The sequence below is a fragment of the Phyllobates terribilis genome, unplaced genomic scaffold (assembly GCF_046119375.1).
Source record: "Phyllobates terribilis strain yellow unplaced genomic scaffold, ASM4611937v1 Scaffold_2__4_contigs__length_985480577, whole genome shotgun sequence".
In the NCBI taxonomy this organism is placed as follows: domain Eukaryota; kingdom Metazoa; phylum Chordata; class Amphibia; order Anura; family Dendrobatidae; genus Phyllobates; species Phyllobates terribilis.
The window spans coordinates 273,119,138-273,139,025 of record NW_027362762.1 but is presented as its reverse complement, the minus strand read 5'-3'; the positions used below and the strand labels follow the sequence as shown (position 1 = coordinate 273,139,025).

Here is a 19,888-nt window from a genome sequence, read left to right as displayed (position 1 = left end):
TATCACTCCGGAAAGAAAGAAGGCAATCAGCCAGGCCGTAGAACCAACAACTTCCAGTGCCCTAAGAACATTCCTAGGGCTGGTCAGCTACTGTAGAGAGTGGATTCCTTCTGCATCTGCCATGATGCAACCCCTATTTGACAAGCTCTCTGCATGCAATAAGGGTCAGCTTTATTTGCTGACCCTAGAAGCAAAACAGGGGTTTCAAATGCTCAAGGACGCCATTCTCTCAGCACCAGCACTAGGAATCCCCAACTACAGCTTACCAATTTTTCCTTTTCTGTCATGAATCAGGGGGGCATGCTAAAGGTGTGTTCACTCAAAAACATGGAGGTAAACATCGTCCTCTAGGATACTGCTCTGCTCAACGTTGTGGCAAAGGGGGCACCCTCATGTATCAGAGCGGTAGCTGCCTGTGCCATTTTAAAGGAGAAAGTGGCAGATCTAGTGCTGGACAATGCACAGGAAATCCAAGCTCCCCACTCTGTGCAGGAGCTGCTGCTCCAGACCAGAACAAAACACCTGTCCATGAGCAGATTGAAAAAGTACGAAGTGGCATTATTGACTCCCCCAAATGTTACTATCAGGAGGTGTACAATTCTCAATCCTGCCACACTAATACCCAAGACAATTGATGATGAGACATTACACCTCGAGCATAATTGCTTCGAGTTAATGGATGCAGAAACTAAGCCACTGGCCAATGTACAAGAAACACCAATTTCTGAGACTGACTTAGAACAATATGTAGATGGCTCCCAATTTTACCAAGATGGGATGCCCCTTACAGGTTATGCGATAGTCAGCCAAAAGGAAGTATTGAGAAGTGAAGCACTGCCTCCTAGAATGTCTGCCCAAGAAGCTGAACTAAAGGCACTCGCTGAAGCGTGCATAATGGCAGAATATAGAGTTGCGAATGTCTTTACTGACAGTTGCTACACATTTGGCATTTGCCATGATTGTGGTCCCATATGGAAAAGCAGAAAGTTTATTGGTTCTTTTGGTAAACCCATGAAGAATGCAGAAGCAGTAGCTCAACTCCTCAGAGCATTGGAGTTGCCAAAACAAGTGGCTATTGTAAAGGTACAAGCTCACACCTAAGAGTACACAAAAGAGGCTGAGGGAAACAGGAGAGCAGATGCAGCTGCAAAAGCTGCAACCCTGTTACCCCTCCCAGTAAAAACATACACCGTACAAGGGTCTGGGAGTGTGGATTTGAACCTCCTGCAGAGCCTACAGGATCAGGCCGCTGCACCAGAAAAGGAGGAATGAATAAAATGCTCAGCTGAACAGGGAGAGGACGGACTGTGGAGAGCAGATAGTAAATACTGTCTGCCGAGATCTCTCTACTCTATGATGTGCACTCTTTCTCATGGACCAACTCATCAGTCCAAGTATGCAATGGTAAGTCAGGTAAAAATCCATTGGGTAGCACCAGGATTCCATTATGCTGCTGTTAAATTTGTACAGGGATGCATAATCTTTGCATGTCATAATGTGGGAAAAACTGTGAAGGTGCCACCAAGGTGCACAGCGAGACCAATGTACCCGTTTCAGCGACTGCAGATAGATTTCATGCAGCTTCCAAGGGTCGGCACCTATGAGTATGTGCTTGTCTGCATTGACTTGTTTTCATCATGGCCTGAAGCCTGGCCGGTTGCAAAAGCTAACGCTAAAACAGTAGCTAAGAAATTACTCTCAGAAGAAATGTGCAGATATGGAGTTCCTGAGGTAATCGAGAGTGACAGAGGCAGCCATTTCACTTCACAAGTCTGTCAGGAAATCTTGGATGCTTTAGGGATCCAACAGTCCTTCCACACTCCCTACCACCCACAAAGCAGTGGTAGGGTGGAAAGGCTGAATGGTACACTCAAATCAAAGATACTAAAGGCAATGGCAGTAACAGGAAAGCCTTGGACTGAGTGTCTCCAAATAGCATTATACTCTGTCAGAGTAACCCCAATTAAAAAAACTAGTCTCAGTCCAAATGAGATATTGTTTGGGGGACCACCAAAGACCGGACTTTATTTTCCTCAACAATTGCGGGCCTTACAATCAAATATGACAACATATGTAGGAGCTATGCAAACTGTGTTACAACAGATTCATAACCGTGTTTTCAGTTCCATTCCAAATCCTTCCTCTTTGCAAGGCACGCACAGCCTCGAACCCGGGGACTGGGTGACGATACGGAAGCACATAAGAATGAGCTTGGATCCACAATTTGAAGGAACTTACCAAATCCAATTGACAACACCTACATCAGTAAAGGTGGAGGGAAAACCCACCAGGATCCACGATTCACACTGCAAGAAGTTCCACAGGAACTAAAGACAAAAGAATGGGTCATTGGAAGTATTACTTTCTCTATTTGTTTACATTACTCATGTCATTCCAAAGAAAAAGGGGTGATAAGATACCAATGGAGTGGAATAATGAACAAACAATGCAGTGGAGTAATAAGTTCGTGAAATATCATGACTATGTAGCTCATGTTAAGAATCTTTCAAATTGTTGGATTTGCACTCATGCTCCCATAGCGGCAAAAACTATGCCCTATTTTGTAACCTCCATCCCTGAAGATGAGATACTTAGAGAAAGATGTTGGGACATGTATGCATTAAATTTACCATCCCAAGAAAGTAAAACTTCAGCAGCTCTGCCAATCACGGGATGGACAAAGCAGCCTTTGTTTCAAGTCAATTTGACCAACCACAGGCTAATAAGGGTAAAAATGAAAACAATATATATGAATTTGGGGAATTTGATGGTGCCTGGATAAACAAGGAAAGTAATAAACATTATTTAGGAAAAATACCTGATCAACAATTGAAGCTTAGTTTCGCAGCCAAACATCCTGTTCCTTAGGATCCTAGTAAAGGCGGTCAACAATGTAAACCAACCTGCCTGGAAAGGTATATCCATAAAAATTAGACAAAAGAACACCTTTTCACTTTAGGAGACACCCACCAATGTACAGAAAAGGGAGCAATACATGTAGATGAAGAAACAAGGGAAGGCCAATTGGGAGATGGGGCATCCGAAATGTGCATAAGTATTAACACCCAACCCCAAAGTTTGGTTCTCTAATACTACAGATCAGTTATTACCGACTTAGACGATTCTTGGTGTTTGTACCCTCAAACAGTACGTCTGAATGAGTTTCAATTTCAGTTACCAAAGGGTGGCTATACAGTATGTGGGGACAAGGCCTATAGATGGATACCAAAGGGTGCAGAGGGCACCTGTACATTGGCTAGACTATAACACGCCACATGGGTTTGGGAAGACAGGGATTTCCCTTATAAGAATGTGCCCAGCCATATACTTGCTAAAAGGAGTATAACTCCCCCCCCCCCCCCCGAGAAAACATCTCATGGGAACTCCCTGGTATCTCAAAGCAGGAATGGTGTAATGGGTAACATTTGGCACAATGAGAAATGCCCAGATGATAGAAGAGCTGGGAGACATTTTTGATAATGTAGCCAATTACTTATTTGATGCACTTAATGTTGAGTCCGCTTACATGAAACAACTGATAATGATCACTAATCAGCACTCAATGGTACTAGACTATCTCACTGCCTCACATGGAGGTTTTAGCCATGTGGTCGGTACAGCATTTTGCCATTTCATAGATCCCACTGGTTTAATGCAAGTTACACATGATATAGAGCAGGCCCAACAGATTAAGGAAGGTGTATGAAAAGCAAATGCATTAGACAATTTACCACTCCCCAAATGGCTTTCTTGGATGAATCCTTTAAATCTATTTAAGGGAATAGGGGGTGGATAAGTAGTATCATACATGTCTTGATCCAGACTGTGTTTATAAAAGTGGTAATTGCCATAATCATAAGGCTTTTTGTGATAATTAGAAAGAAAATTCTTGCTTCTAATTGTAAGTGTTTTCCAGGTAAAACCCGAAATAATATTGATACAGACACTGAAGTGAAACAAACCCAAGTCATGACTACAATTATCACTGCAGTACAATGGGAATGCATCTTCTGCAATAAGATGACTGCAGCAGATTTATCAGATTGTATGTTCTGCGGAAAACCATTGGTCTGAAGTCAACCTTGGTAGCAGAGGATGGGACCTAACAGATGATGAACTTCCTGCAACTATGTAGTCACGGATACTGGATCATATACCCTATAGTTATTATGTAATATACACTGCTCAAAAAAATAAAGGGAACACTCAAATAACACATCCTAGATCTGAATGAATGAAATATTCTCATTGAATACTTTGTTCTGTACAAAGTTGAATGTGCTGACAACAAAGTGATGCAAAAATCATCAATGGAAATCAAATTTATTAACCAATGGAGGCTTGGATTTGGAGTCACCACCAAAAATAAAGTGGAAAAACACACTACAGGCTGATCCAACTTTGATGTAATGTCCTTAAAACAAGTCAAAATGAGTCTCAGTATTGTGTGTGGCCTCCACGTGCCTGTATGACCTCCCTACAATGCCTGGGCATGCTCCTGATGAAGTTGTGGATGGTCTCCTGTGGGATCACCACCCAGACCTGGATTATAGCATCCGCCAACTCCTGGACAGTCTGTGGTACAACGTGACGTTGGTGGATGGATCGAGACATGATGTCCCAGATGTGCTCAATCTGATTCAGGTCTGGGGAACGCGCGGGCCAGTCCATAGCTTCAATGCCTTCATCTTGCAGGAACTGCCGACACACTCCAGCAACATGAGGTCTGGCATTGTCCTGCATTAGGAGGAACCTAGGGCCAACCACACCAGCATATGGTCTCACAAGGGGTCTGAGGATCTCATCTCGGTACCTAATGGCAGTCAGGCTACCTCTGGCGAGCACATGGAGGGCTGTGCGGCCCTCCAGAGAAATGCCACAGAGAACCAGGATTGGCAAAGTCGCCACTGGCGCCCTGTGCTCTTCACAGATGAAAGCAGGTTCACACTGAGCACATGTGACAGACTTGACATAGTCTGGAGACTCCGTGGAGAGCAATCTGCTGCCTGCAACATCCTTCAGTATTACCGTTTTGGCAGTGGGTCAGTAATGGTGTGGGGTGGCATTTCTTTGGAGTGCCGCACGGCCTCCATGTGCTCGCCAGGGGTAGCCTGACTGCAATTAGGTACCGAGATGAGATCCTCAGACCCCTTGTGAGACCACATACTGGTGCAGTTGGCCCTGGGTTCCTCCTAATGCAGGACAATGCTGACCTCATGTGGCTGGAGTGTGTCAGCAGTTTCTGCAAGATGAAGGCATTGAAGCTATGGACTGGCCCGTCCGTTCCCCAGACCTGAATCTGATTGAGCACATCAGGGACATCATGTCTCGCTCCATCCACCAACGCTACGTTGCACCACAAACTGTCCAGGAGTTGGCGGATGCTTTAGTCCAGGTCTGGGAGGAGATCCCACAGGAGACCATCCGAAAACTCGTCAAGAGCATGCCCAGACGTTGTAGGGAGGTCATACAGGCACATGGAGGTCACACACAATACTGAGACTCATTTTGACTTGTTTTAAGGACATTACATCAAAGTTGGATCAGCCTGTAGTGTGTTTTTCCACTTTATTTTTGGGGGTGACTCCAAATCCAGGCCTCCATTGGTTAATAAATTTGATTTCCATTGATGACTTTTGTGTGATTTAGTTGTCAGCACATTCATCTTTGTACAGAACAAAGTATTCAATGAGAATATTTCATTCATTCAGATCTAGGATGTGTTATTTGAGTGTTCCCTTTATTTTTTTGAGCAGTATAAATATATATATATATATATATATATATATATATATATATATATATATATATATATATATTCTCAATTATCTCATATGCTTCTACACACATATAAAATACTCTTTCCATACATATAGCAATGATTATTTAGTAAGGAAAGTAAGGGACAGTAGGTCTGAAAATAATTTAATCTGAATGGATGCGCAGCAGGCCTGGCATCCCACTACAAACGACGGATTAGCCCCGTGATGTTGTGAAGTAGGGTTAACTTGCAGGCCTAGGGAATAGGTAGGGACATGAGGGACAGACAGTTAGACAAGATGATAAAAAGAATGGAATTGTTAAAATAAGGGTTCAGTTTCGACATCACCTTTAAGAAATCTTGTTTTTCAGTTATTTAACCTTGATACAGCACATCTTGTTTTTCTTTCTCCTAATTACAAGGTTAACCTTTATACACAGTTAGGAGTTGACTGACAGGGTCCATAATTATCATACTTGTCCTGTATCTGTCCACATGGACAATGTCCCAATATATAAACTCCAGGAAACTCCCTATGTCTCCCTTAACCTGGTCTGTACCCAAGGCAGATGATCAGCAGAACACTATATGTGTGAAAGGATGTTAGCTGTATCCTACATCATGCATATCCTGAAGATTTATTGACAAGCAATTGTTCTTTAATTTCTGTGTGCCAAAGATAGCATGTTACTTACGTAATATTTCATATTTTAAAAAGTCCAACCCACCTTGATTAAGGGTATATAATCGGATGACAACTAATAATAAACAGGATTATTCTCTTGAGACAGTCTGTAGTGAGTGTCTTATTTGAAAGCGTCATTTATATAAGAGATCTCTATAACTAACCTATTTATCTACCTGAGAAGAAGTAAGAAACCCTCTCGTCTTCAACAGTGGCAAGTGACATGGAACTGGATGTTCTGGTGATGGTGCGTGCAGAGGTCAGGGCCGTGGCCAAGGTGAAAATGTGCCACAACCAACAGCCACATCTTCTCACTTCCATTTCTTGACTGAATTACTAGGGAAGCACACAACAACACCAGTATTGCCAACTGATCAGTGTGAACAGGTTATTAATTGGATAGCAGATAATACTTCCAGTCACCTGGGCACCACCACCTCCAGTATGTCTTCCACACGGTCAAGTCTTAGTAGCCGTGAGTCTCGACCGCATACTCCTCCTCACCCTGATGCTCCTTCCTCCCACCATGCCGAGTGTCGTCAAATAGCAACTGATCCCACAGTTGGACACTCTGAAAAGCTATTCACTGGTCCTTTCCATATTTTTGCCCCTCGCCTGCTCCGCTTGAAGTGGTGGAAGAGGAGATCCCATGTAGCAATGGCCAAATATTTGAACAGCCACTGCCACAGGACGGCGACGCTGGCAATTTGTCACAAGAGGTGGATGAAGACGAGACACAATTGCCACGAAGTGAGGAGGAGGACCGTGGTGCGGAAGTGGAAGAGGAGGAGGTGGTGGATGATCTAGTTACTGACCCAACTTGGCAGGAGGAAACGCAGAGTGAGGCCGGCAGCACACAGGGGGAGGGAGGCAGAGTACCCAAACAGGCAGGAAGAAGCAATGTGGTGGCCGCAGACAGAATTCGGGTAAACGTTCCCCGTAACACCAACACGAGGGACGTTGCCAGTACAACCGATAGGTCTTAAAGAGTCTGAAATTTTTTTAAAGACTCTGCTGATAACCCCAAAAAGGCCATTTGTACCACCTGCCAGGCCAGCATCAGCAGGGGTGACAAAACTACCAGCCTGACCACCACCAGCATGATGAGGCACATGTCAGCAAAGCACCCGACTTTGTGGGGCGAACCCCAGGGTCCATGACCACTGTCACCACTGCTTCTTCCGCTGTTGTGCATGTAATAGAACCCCCTGTTGTGCATGCAAGGCAATCCCCTGTCCATACTGCATGCAAAGATGCCCCCTCCTCTCAGTCTTCACTTGTTATGGCAGTTTCTCAAGAAACAGCATCAACTCCCACGTCACTTCCCACCACAGTGTTCAATTGTCCATATCCCTGACCTTTGAACGAAATCAGAAATTCGCAGACAACACCCCACAGGCCACAGTCCTAAATTCGCACATTTCATGACTGTTTGCGTTGGAAATGCTGCCTTTTAGGCTGGTGGTGCGGAATCCTTCCGCAACCGTACGGCGGTGGCGGTCCCTCGGTACTCGGTCCCCAGCCGACACTATTTTGCCCGGTGTGCCAGCCCCACACTACACAAGCACGTGTCCCAAAACATCTGCCATGCCATCAATAACGCAGTTACTGGGAGAGTCCACCTGACAACGGACACACGGACAAGTGTTTGTGGCCAGGGAAGGTACATCTCCCTGACGGCACACTGGGTAAACATAGTGGAAGCCAGGACCCAGTCGGACCTTGGGACCGAGCACATCCTCCCCACACTGAGGATTGTGGGCCCTATGTCAGTCAGAGTTGCCCCCACAGTGTACAGCTCCTTCGCATCATCCTCATCCTCCTCCTCATGTTCAGCCTCCATCTCAGATATCACCACATCAGTTACAAGCTGGAAGCACTGCAGTACTGCCTCAGCCAAGCGGCAACAAGCTGTGCTGAAACTCATAAGCTTAGGTGATAAACATCACACTGCTTGTGAGTTGTGGACAGCTGTGAAATAGCAGGCAGATCTGTGGCTGAGACCGCTGAACCTACATCCAGGCATGGTCGTGTGTGACAATGGCCGTAACCTGGTCGCGGCTCTGAGGCGAGGCGAGATCACACACGTACCATGCCTGGCAGATGAGCTTAACCTCGTAGTTCAGCGGTTTCTTAATTCTTACCCCGAGTTGCCAGATCTGCTCGTCAAAGTACGCCGCCTGTCAGCTCATTTTCGCAAGTCGGCTACAACTTCCGCCGCCCTTGCTGTGTTGCAGCAGCGTTGGCAGCTTCCAGCACACGAACTGGTGTGTGATGTCCCCACACATTGGAACTCTACCCTCCACATGTTGCAAATGATTAGTGATCAGAAGAGAGCAGTTGTGGAGTACCAGCTGCAACAAGGCCGTCAATATTCAGGTCAGACTCCACACATAAGACCTTTAGGAGTGGACCTGGATGTCTGACATATGTACCATCCTGACAAACTTTGAGGAGTCCACCAAGATGGTGAGTGGCAATGACACCATCATTAGCGTCAGCCTCCCACTTGTCTGTCTTCTGCAACGCTCTCTACAGAGAATTAAAGAGGAGGTATTGCAGCCAGGGTATGATGAGATGGATCAAGAAGCCATAGCGGGCTATTACACACAGCCCAGCCTTATATCATCCCAGCATGCATTGGGGGATAATGAGGGAGAGGAGGAGGAGGAGGAGGAAGAACAGGAGCTGGTATCATGCACTGTAGATGTTAGCACCTGTACAACTTTCATACCGTCGGTTCAGCGTGGGTGGCCTGAGGACAGGGGGGAGGAGGATGAGGAGGAGGAGAGCATGGTGATTCGTCATCTTGGTGAGGACACAAAATCTTGCCTGTTACCAGTCTGGCACGCATGGCTGACTTTATGTTACTCTGCCTTAACCGTGACCCTCGCGTTGTCAAAATGTTGGGTGACAGTCATTACTGGTATGTGACACTTTTAGACCCCTGCTACAAGGAGAACTTTCACTCTCTTATTCCTGAGGTGGAGAGGTCTACAAAAATGGGGCAGTACCAGAAGGCCCTTGCTGCAGAACTGTTAAAAAAATTCCCATCTGAAAATGCTACCGGCAGAGGTCACAGTTCGTTGCTCAACCAAGACGTACAGTCGAGAGAGACGCAACTATATTCCAGCAGAGTCAGGCGATCACTGTCAAAGTTCTGGGACAGTATTCTGAGACCAGCCCAACTTTCAGGCCCTGAGGCGCGGGGTACTCTCACAAGGAGTGGAAAGTTTCAATAGATGGTGAGGGAGTACCTTGCCGACCGTACCAGCATCCTCGGTGATTCCTATGTGTCTTTTAATTATTGGATATCCAAGCTGGACACTTGGAATGTACTCGCTCTGTAGGTCCTGGCCTGCCCTGCCGCTAGTGTGTTATCGGAGCGTGTTTTTAGTGCCGCTGGGGGAATTATAACTGATAAGTGCACTCTCCTGTCAACTGACAATGCTGACAAGCTGACCCTTATCAAAATGGACAAGGGCTGGATTGGGCCAGACTTCTCATCACCACCAAATGACAGCAGAGTAACATAAAGTCAAATCCACTGTGTTATTTCGGGAGGTGTATTCCCATGCACCGCTTCACACCCACACATGGGTATACGCTTCCTCATTTCAGCTGTTTCTTGCTCTTCTCCTTATCCTCAGCTTCCACCACCACTATACCACCAGGGTGACCGTGGTCCGTGTTGCCAGCATTGCAAGTTCCTCCCTCCTAAATTTTTGCAACTTTTGCTTGGAAGGCATAGGCAAAGACTATGGGAGACCCACTCCCCAATAATGGGAATAATGTTTTTAATTTGCTGTACTGCATGGCTCTTGTAAGGGGCATTGCAAGTTCCTCCGTCCTAATTTTTGGCAGCTTTTGCTTGGCAAAGACTATGGGAGACCCACTCCCCAATAATGGGAATAATGTTTTTAATATGCTGTACTGCATCGCTCTTGTAAGGAGCATGGCAAGTTCCTCCGTCCTAATTTTTGGCAGCTTTTGCTTGGAAGGCATAGGCAAAGACTATGGGAGACCCACTCCCCAATAATGGGAATAATGCTTTAATTATGCTGTACTGCATGGCTCTTGTAAGGGGCATTGCAAGTTCCTCCGTCCTAATTTTTGGCAGCTTTTGCTTGGAAGGCATAGGCAAAGACTATGGGAGACCCACTCCCCAATAATGGGAATAATATTTTTAATATGCTATACTGCATGGCTCTTGCAATGGGGCATTAAAATCGCCTTGTTAAGCTACTGTGACCTCCACGTCTCTTCCAAGTGTCATTGATATTGTCTTTTTATTCCACTGGGACCTCCACATCTCTTCCAAGGGGCATTTATATTGTATTTTTATTCCACTGTAACCTCCACCACTCTTACAAGGGACATTGATATTGTCTTTTTATTCCACTATAACCTCCACCACTCTTCCAAGGGGCATTAAAACCATCTTGTTAAGCTACTGTGACCTCCATGTCTCTTCCACGGGGCATTGATATTGTCTTTTTATTCCACTGTAACCTCCACCACTCTTCCAAGGGGCATTAAAACTGTCTTGTTAAGTTACTGTGACCTCCACATCTCTTCCAAGGGGCATTAAAACCGTCTTGTTAAACCACTCTAAACTCCACAGCTCTTCCAAGGGGCATTGTAATGTTGTTTTTAATTACCTCTAACCTCCCCGACTCTTCCAACGTGCATTGCATTTCCTCCTAATTTTAGTCATCTTTTGCTTTTCAATGCATAGGCGAACACTAAGGGAGACCCAGTCCCCAATAATGGGTAGAAGGTTTTTAGTATGCTGTAATCCACGTCTGTTTCAAGGGGCAATACAGTTCCTCATAATTTTTGGAAAGCCTTCCATTCACTGCTTAGGCCAACAGTGTACAGGAGACCCAGTTGCTATAAATGGAAAAAAACGGTTTAGTTAAGGCCCTCTGACCTCCATGTCACTTCCAAGGGGCATTGGAGTGCCTCGAAATTTTTGGTAGGCATTGCACTCACTGTATGCCCTATAACTGTGTTGGCGGACCGCTCCTTTTGGTACAGAAACATATCCTACAAGACATGTGTGGTTGACTGGCCTGATATTGATGTGAATGGTCCCTGTTCCTCCTGCTCTTTCTCCTTTGCCACCACCTCATCCATCATTCATCACCTGAAGCTTTGTTTTAACGGGAGTCATAGAACTGGGATAGTAGCAGGAAAACATCCAGCAATCCTCGGAGGAGGTAGGATATGCGCCAAAACGCTGACCACCTCAGGCCTAGCCGCTACTACATACATGCGCTTGCATTCCAAGGAACAGAAAGCTAAGGAGATGGATGGCCTCATGATCATGAATAATTTACTCGTTGTGTAGGAGGCTGACCACTGCTGCTGTCTACCTTCTGAACTTTGTGTTGAAGCTTGATTGACCCAGGACCCGCAATATTCTATGTCTGGAGGACGTGTTGCATCCCAGTGTCCAACTGTGTCCCAGCTTCCACAATATTAACCCAGTGTGAAGGCGTCAGTGAGATGGACCATCCATGGCCACATTCACTTGTCCACGTGTTTGTGGTTAGGCTGTCCTTCCAACTAAATGCACTGGGGAGGGCACAGGTAATGTTTTGGTATGCGCGCTTGTGTATAAGGTGCACCGGGACAAATAGGGGCGGCTGGGGACCGTGTGTGGGCACACGGCAGCGAGGCGGCTGGGGACCGAGTATGGACACCAGACCACCCCCTCGCGGCTGGGGACCAAGCGTGGACACCCGGCCGCCAGGCGGCTGGGGACTGAGTATGAATACCAGGCCGCCGACGCAGCCATGACGTGGTGGCCGGATACCGCCTCCACATGCTTAAAAGGCCTAATTTCAAGTGCAAGTAAGCAGTATGGTATTGCAGCCTGGGGGTGCGTGGGTGGCAGGCTGCATACTTGCGCTTGCATTGCAAGGAATGGGTAAGGAACAATTGAACACTGTCCTGGGACAAGGACTTGAACTGGGATGGTCTGCAATGACAGGTGCAGGGCTGGAGGCACCTTCGCATGTGCCATGAACAGGGGGTTGGCGTGCACAGACCACATCAGAATAGGCTATCCTTCCCACTAAATGCACTGGAGAGGGCACAGTTAATGTTTGGTATGTGCGCTTGTGTATAAGGCGCACCGGGACAAATAGGGGTGGCTGGGGACCGAGTGTGGCCAACCGGCCACCGGGCGTCTGGGGACTGAGTATGGATACCAGGCCACCGACGTAGCCATGACATAGTGACCGGCGTCTGCCTCCACAAGCCTAAAACGGCTCATTTCAAGTGCAAGCAAGCTAGCAGTATGGTATTGCAGCCTGGGGGTGGGTGGGTGGCAAGCTGCACACTTTCGCTTGCATTCCAAGAAAACAAAGCAGATGCTAACTTCTATCATCATCATGCTCCTCACCTTGGCACTCACAACTTCCCTGAAGGAGAAGCCAGGGCCCACCAGGGGAGTCTGGTTGTCTGGTGGGCTCATCCAATGCCGCCCTAAAGCAGGCCAGGCTAAGAAAAGTGTGGGGAAGGTTCCCTGGACAAATAGTGGTGGCTGGGGACTGAGTATGGAGACCTCGCCGCCAGCGCAGCCATGAGGTAGTGGCCAGCTTCGGCCTCCTCCAAACTAAAAGGCCCCATTTCAAGTGCAAGCTAGCAGTATAGTATTGCAGACTGCGGGTTGGTGGGTGGTTGGCTGCCTATTTGTGCTTGCATTGCAAGGAATGGGGGAGGTACAATTGAACACTGCCCTGGGACAAGGACTTGCACGGGGATAAGGTGGTAAAATGTTAAAATGACATTTCCCGGTGACTGCATTTGTCTCGGTTGAAAGCAATACAAAAGTGCAAAAACGCATAAAAAATGCTACTTGTGAACATAGCCCAAGGTGTGGAGGAGTATTTTTGTTTTTGGTTATTTGTTCTACCTTATACACAAGTTTTTACCCTGGAAAGTATGTTCCTTAACATATTTCACAGGAAAACAGTGTTAGTTTCGTTTTTGTATGTTTTATTGTGAGCCCGTAAAAGTGGCTTAATATCTCTGACCACGTTGTTGACAGCAGTGACCTGGGGGTAAGAAATGCTTCCTGGGGCGATCCCCATGCTGTCCCCATGTCATTTGAGCACTGTCACTATCGTTTTGGGCACTGTTTTGGCTTTCTACAGACTGCCGGGGGTGCTGCCGCAAAAATGCTCGGGTCTCCCATAGACTAACATTGGGCTCATTGCTCGGGTCGAGCACTCGAGTATCACGGTGAGCTCGGCTCGAGCTTCGAGCACTCGAGCATTTTCGTGCTTGCTCAACACTAATACCTTCAGGCCAGTTTTTTAAAACTGTGTTTTCTCCATCATACGGATCACATATACGTTTTCGAAAAATACTGCCATTTCTGGCCTCCATTCAAAATTGGTTTCAGTGTGTCTGTGAAGCTATTGACACCAGTTTGCTGTTCAAAATAGTTACCTACAGGCCAGGTAATCAAAACTCTGTTTTCTCTGTCACATGGATCACATATACTTTTTCAGAAAATACTGCCATTTCTGGCGTCAATTAAAAAAATTTTCAGTGTGTCAGTGAAGCTATTGACACCAATTTGCTGTTCAAAATAGTTATCTACAGGTCAGCTATTTAAAACGGTGTTTTCTCCATCACACGGATCACATATACGTTTTCAAAAAATGCTGCCATTTCTGGCCTCCATTAAAATTTTGTTTCAGTGTATCAGTGAAGCAATTGACACCGGTTTGCTGTTCAAACTAGTTACCTACAGGTCAGCTATTTAAAACTGTGGTTAGTCCGTCATACGGAACACATATAAGTTCGCTCCAAATTCAGACATTTGTAGTGAGCGCGGAAGATATTGTCCTCCATTTAAAATGGACAAGGCACGTGGCAATGGACGGGGAACTGGACGTGATGGTGATCATAATGGTGCATGCAGAGGCCGAGGCCATGGGCAAGCTGAAAATGTGCCACAACAAAAACCCACATCTTCTCGCTCGACCTTCCTGTCCCAATTAATAGGTGCCCTCAGAACACCACTAATGAACACAGAGCAGTGTGAAAAGGTTATTGGTTGAATAGTGGATAATGCTTCCAGTCACTTAGCCACCAGGACCACCCTGTTTTCCACACGGTCAAGTCTCAGTAGCCGTGAATCTGAGCCGCATATCCCTCACCCTGATCCTCAACACTTCCTCCTACCATGCTGAGTGCCCAGAGACATCTGATCCCACACTTGAACACTCAGAAGAGCTGTTCACTTTTCCATTTATAGATTCGGGCCCCTCGCCCTGTCCACTTGAGGCGGGGCAAGAGGAGATCGCATGTAGCGATGCCCAAATATTTGAGCAGTCATGGTCACACGAATGCGACAGTGGGAAAGTGTCACAAGAGGTGGACGATGATGAGACACAATTGCCAGAAAGTCAAGAGGAGGATAAGGGTGTGGAAGTGGAAGACGAGGTGGTGGATGATATAGTAACTGACCCAACCTGGCAATAGGACATGCAGAGCGAGGACAGCACCACACAGGAGGAGGGAGGCAGAGCACCCCAACAGGTAGGAAGAAGCAGTGTGGTGGCCGCAGACAGACGGCGGGCAACCGTTCCTCGTAACACCAACACGACAAAGTTGCCAGTACAACTGTTGAGGTCTTCCCGAGTCTGGTTGTTTTTTAAAGAATCTGCCGATAACCCCAAAAAGGCCATTTTCACCACATGCCAGGCCAGCATCAATAGGGGAAGTAAAACTACCTGCCTGACCACCATTAGAATGATCAGGCACATGGCAGCAAAGCACTTGACTTTTTGGGCCGAACACCAGGGTCCAGGAACAGTGTCTGTGGGTGGCACCACTGCTTCTTCCGCTGTTGTGCATGTCGTTGCACCCTCTCAAGTAGTAGCATCAGGAAGCACATCCACCTCCTTGTCCCAGCGCAGCGTTCAGTTGTCCATACCCCAGTCCTTGGAACGCTAGAGCAAAAACGCAGCCAACGCTCCACAGGCCACACTACAAAATTCACATATTTCACGACAGCTTGTGCTAGAAATGTTACCTTTTAGGCTTGTGGAGACGGAAGCATTCCACAACCTGATGGCGGCGGCCGTCCCTCGGTACTTGGTCCCCAGCCGCCACTATTTCTCCCGATGTGCCATCCACAAGCATAAGCACGAGTCCCAAAACATTAGCCATGCCCTGAACAACACAGTAACCGGGAAAGTCCACTTAATCACGGACACGTGGACAAGTGCTTGTGGGCTGGGATGGTACATATCGCCAATGGCACATTGGGATAAAAATGTGGAAGCCGGGACCCAGTCAGACCTTGTGATGGAACAAGCCCTCCCGACACTAAGGATTGCGGGCCGTAGGTCAATCAGGGTTTCCCCCCAGAGTCTACAGCTCCTGCACCTCATCCTCCTCAGCCTCCTCCTCCGAAATGACCACATCAGTCATAAGCTAGAAGCAGCGCAGCAATGCCTCGGTCAAGCGGCTGTGCTGAAGCTAATATGCTTAGGTGACAAACCGCACAATGCTGAAGAGTTGTGGACAGCTCTGAAAGAGCAGGCAGATCTGTTGCTCACACCGCTGAACCCACACCCAGGCATGGTCTTGTGTGACAATGGCGGAACCTGGTGGCGGCTCTGAGGTGAAGCGAGCTCACACACGTACCATGCCTGGCCCATGTGCTTAACCTCGTGGTTCAGCGGTTTCTCAAATCCTACCCGGAGCTGCTAGATCTGCTTGTTAACATACGCCACCCTTGCCGTGTCGCAGCAGAGTTTGCAGCTTCCGACTCACATACTGGTGTATGATGTCCCCACGCATTGAAACTCTACACTGCAGATGTTGGAAATGATTTGTGAGCAGAAGAGGGCAATTGTTGAGTACCAGCATCAACAAGGCCATCGATATTTAGTTCAGACTTCATACATAAGACCTCAGGAGTGGACATGGATGTCAGACATATGTACCATCCTCCAAAACTTTGATGACTCCACCAAGATGTTTAGCGGCGATGACGCCATAATAAGAGTCACCATCCCTCTTCTCTGCCTTCTGAAATATTCTCTGCTCACAATCAAAGAGGATGCATTGCAGGCGGAGCATGATGAGATGGAGCAAGAAATCATACCGGGTGATTATACGCAGCCCAGCCTCATCTCATTCCAACGTGGATTTGGTGGCAATGAGGAAGAGGAGGAGGAGGAAAAAATGGAGCTATTTTCATGCGCTATAGACGGTACTACCTGCACAACTGTTATACCATCTGTTCAGCGTGGATGAGCGTAGGACAGAGAGGAGAAGGAGGAGTAGAGCATGGTCAGTCATCCTCTTGGTGAGGACACGGAAGTCTTGCCTGTTAACAGTCTGGCACGCATGGCTGAGTTTATGTTACGCTACCTTTCCCATGACCCTCGCGTTCTCAAAATTTGGGGTGACAGTCATTACTAGTTGGTGACACTTCTAGACCACGCTACAAAGAGAACTTTGTATCTCTTATTGCTGAGGGGGACAGGTCTACAAAAATGGGAGAGTACCAGAAGGCCCTTGTTGTGGAACTATTAAAAAAATTCCCATCTGAAAACGCTGGCAGCAGAGGTCACAGTTTGTTGGACAACCAAGGGCTACAAGCGAGAGAGACACAACTCCAATCCAGCAGAGGCAGGAGAACACTGTCAAAGTCCTGAGAGCGTTTTCTCAGCCTGTCCCATTGCACAGGCCCTGAGATTCGGGGTACTCTCACAAGGAGTGCATAGTTTGGGAAGATGCTGAGGGAGTACCTTGCCGAACGTACCAATGTCCTCTTTGATTCCTCTGTGCCTTATAATTATTGGGTATCCAAGCTGGATACGTGGAATGAACTGGCTCTCTATGCCTTGGAGGTCCTGGCCTGCCCTACTGCTAGCATTTTATCAGAGCGGGTTTTTAGTGCCGCTGGTGGAATTATAACTGATAAGCGCATCCCTTTGTCAACTGAAAATGCTGACCGGCTGACTCTTATAAAAATGAACAAGGGCTGGATTGGGCCAGACTTCTCAACACCACCGAATGATAGCAGCATAACATAAACTCAAATCCAGTGTCTTTTTTTAGGAGGTGTATTCCCATTCCCATTTTCACACCCACACATATGTATACACTTCCTGATTTTGGCTATTTGCTCTTGTCCTCCCCCTTCTCCTCATCCTCATCCTCTACCACCATATCACCAGGGTAAAAAAATTTTTATACAGCATGTTCATGTATACCCCCCAGGGGTAAATGTTTGTCAGCCCATACACTTAGTGCATGGGTATTACAAGTATAGGAGACCCGCTCCTTTCTAATGGGAACATGGCAGCCCTTGTATTCACTGCATAGGCCAACACTATTGGAGACCCACTTTCTAATAATGAGAACATTGTTTTTAGGGGGCTCTCCGATCTTTACGTCTCTTCCAAGGGGAATTGGAGTGCCTCCAAATTTTTGGCATCTTATGCATTGACTGCATAGGCAAACACTATGGGAGACCCTCTTCCTAATAATGGGAGCATTGCTTTTAGGGGGCTCTCCAACCTCTACGTTTCTTGCAAGGGGCATTGGAGTGCCTCCAAATTTTTGGCAGCTTTTGCATTCACTGCATAGGCAAACACTATTCGAGACCCATTTCCTAATAATGAGAATATTGTTTTTAGGAGGTTCTCGGACCTCTACTTGTATTCCAATGGGAATTGGAGTGCCTCCAAATTTTTGGCAGCTTATGCATTCACTGCATAGGCAAATACTATGGGAAACCAGCTTCCTAATAATGGGAAGATTGTTTTTAGGAGGCTCTCTGACCTATTCATCTCTTGCAAGGGGCATTGGAGTTTCTCCAAATTTTTGGTAGCCGTTGTATCACTGCATAGCCAAACAGTATGGAATTTGTCATTATTGTGGCCCTGCTCTATGTGTCTTTAAATTGTTAGTTGGATTTTTCCTAAATTTTCTCAGCCGTTGGACTCAATGCATACCTTATAACTGTCTAGCACACCCGATCCTTTCTAATGAAAACATGCATTACTGTGGCCCTGCTTTATGTGTCTTTAATTTTTTAGTGTTTTTTCCCCAAAATTTTGGCAGCCCTTGCAGTCACAGCATGGGCATTACCACTATAGGAGACCCGCTCCTTTATAATGGGAACATTTTTTTTTACTGACACACTCCTCTATGTCTCTTCAAAGGGGTATTGTGTTGCGTCCGAATTTTTGGCAGCCCTTGCAGTCATTGCATACGCAAGAACAGTATAGGAGACCCACTCGTTAATAATGGGAACAACAAAGCATAACCGGCTGATGGCTCTCTAACAATAACGAGGGCTGATTGCTGGCCCTTTAAGAATAATAGGGACTGCCTGATGGCCCTATAAAAATAGGCTTTTTGACTTTCAGAGTCCCTCCATCATAAATGAAACAGGATGTCTTTGATGATGTCTCACACACCACATGGCCAGATATGGTTGTAAAATGTTAAAATGACATTTCCCGGTGAATGGATTTGTCTTAAAAAATAACGTAAAAAAAAAAAACAGTAGGATCTTTCTTTAGTATAAAAAACAAAGTCGCCAATGTAACCTAAATGTAATCACATTGTTCAGCTCCTGCACCTCCTCCTCCATCTCTGAAATGACCACATCAGTCACAAGCTGAAAACACTGCAGCACTGCCTTGGCCAAGTGGCAAAAGTCTGTGCTGAAGATTAGTGTTGAGCCACCCCCGTAGTGTTCGAGTTCGGTTCGGTTCGTCGAACACCCGTGTGTTCGCCGAACTGTTCGTCGAACTGTTCGTCGAACACCTTCGAACACCGTTAAAACCAATGGCAGGCAAACAAAAACACATAGAAACACATAGAAAACACCTTCAAAGGTGTCCAAAAGCTGACAAACTGCTCAGAAGACACAACTAACACATGGAAAAGTGACAAGTACATATAGTCATGCGAAAAGAAAAGAGGTGGAGGAGTAAAAGGAGGGGGAGACACAGATATAGGCATGTCATGCCCTTCTAAAATCCAAAAAGTGAGAAGCCGAGACGGCCAGTCCGCTCCTGCCCGTGCCACCTCCGTGTCGCCGGGTTTGTGCCAGAGCCGCGGTGAACCCTGACGGCCAGCCCCCCTCTCCCAATACTGGTGCCTGTCCGCTGGTGGGTCGAGAGAGCCCCCCTGTGGTGGAGGCAGCTCTAAGCTTTTTAATTTAAATTGTCCCTCTAATTTGAATGAATACACTTTAAATCCATTTACAAGGATCTATTGGAGGGCAAGTCTCATGCCAGCAGCCGCGTAATTCCAGCTCCAGTAGCGTCCACTAAAGCTGCTGCAGTTAAAAAGCTTTTATAAGGATCGAGCTCGGCTGTCCACCGCAAGGCATCCTAGTGCCAGTCCCAGCCCCTATGCCTTGGGGTGCCTCCTGATGCTCTTCA

At 46.7% G+C, this 19,888-nt stretch overlaps 1 protein-coding gene across 1 annotated transcript in view; it reads left to right on the top strand.

Annotated features, from left to right (window-relative positions):
• LOC141245576 (uncharacterized) overlaps positions 1-19,888 on the top strand; it is a 54,522-nt gene that overhangs the window by 1,172 nt on the left and 33,462 nt on the right. The gene's annotated exons all lie outside the window — the stretch shown is intronic.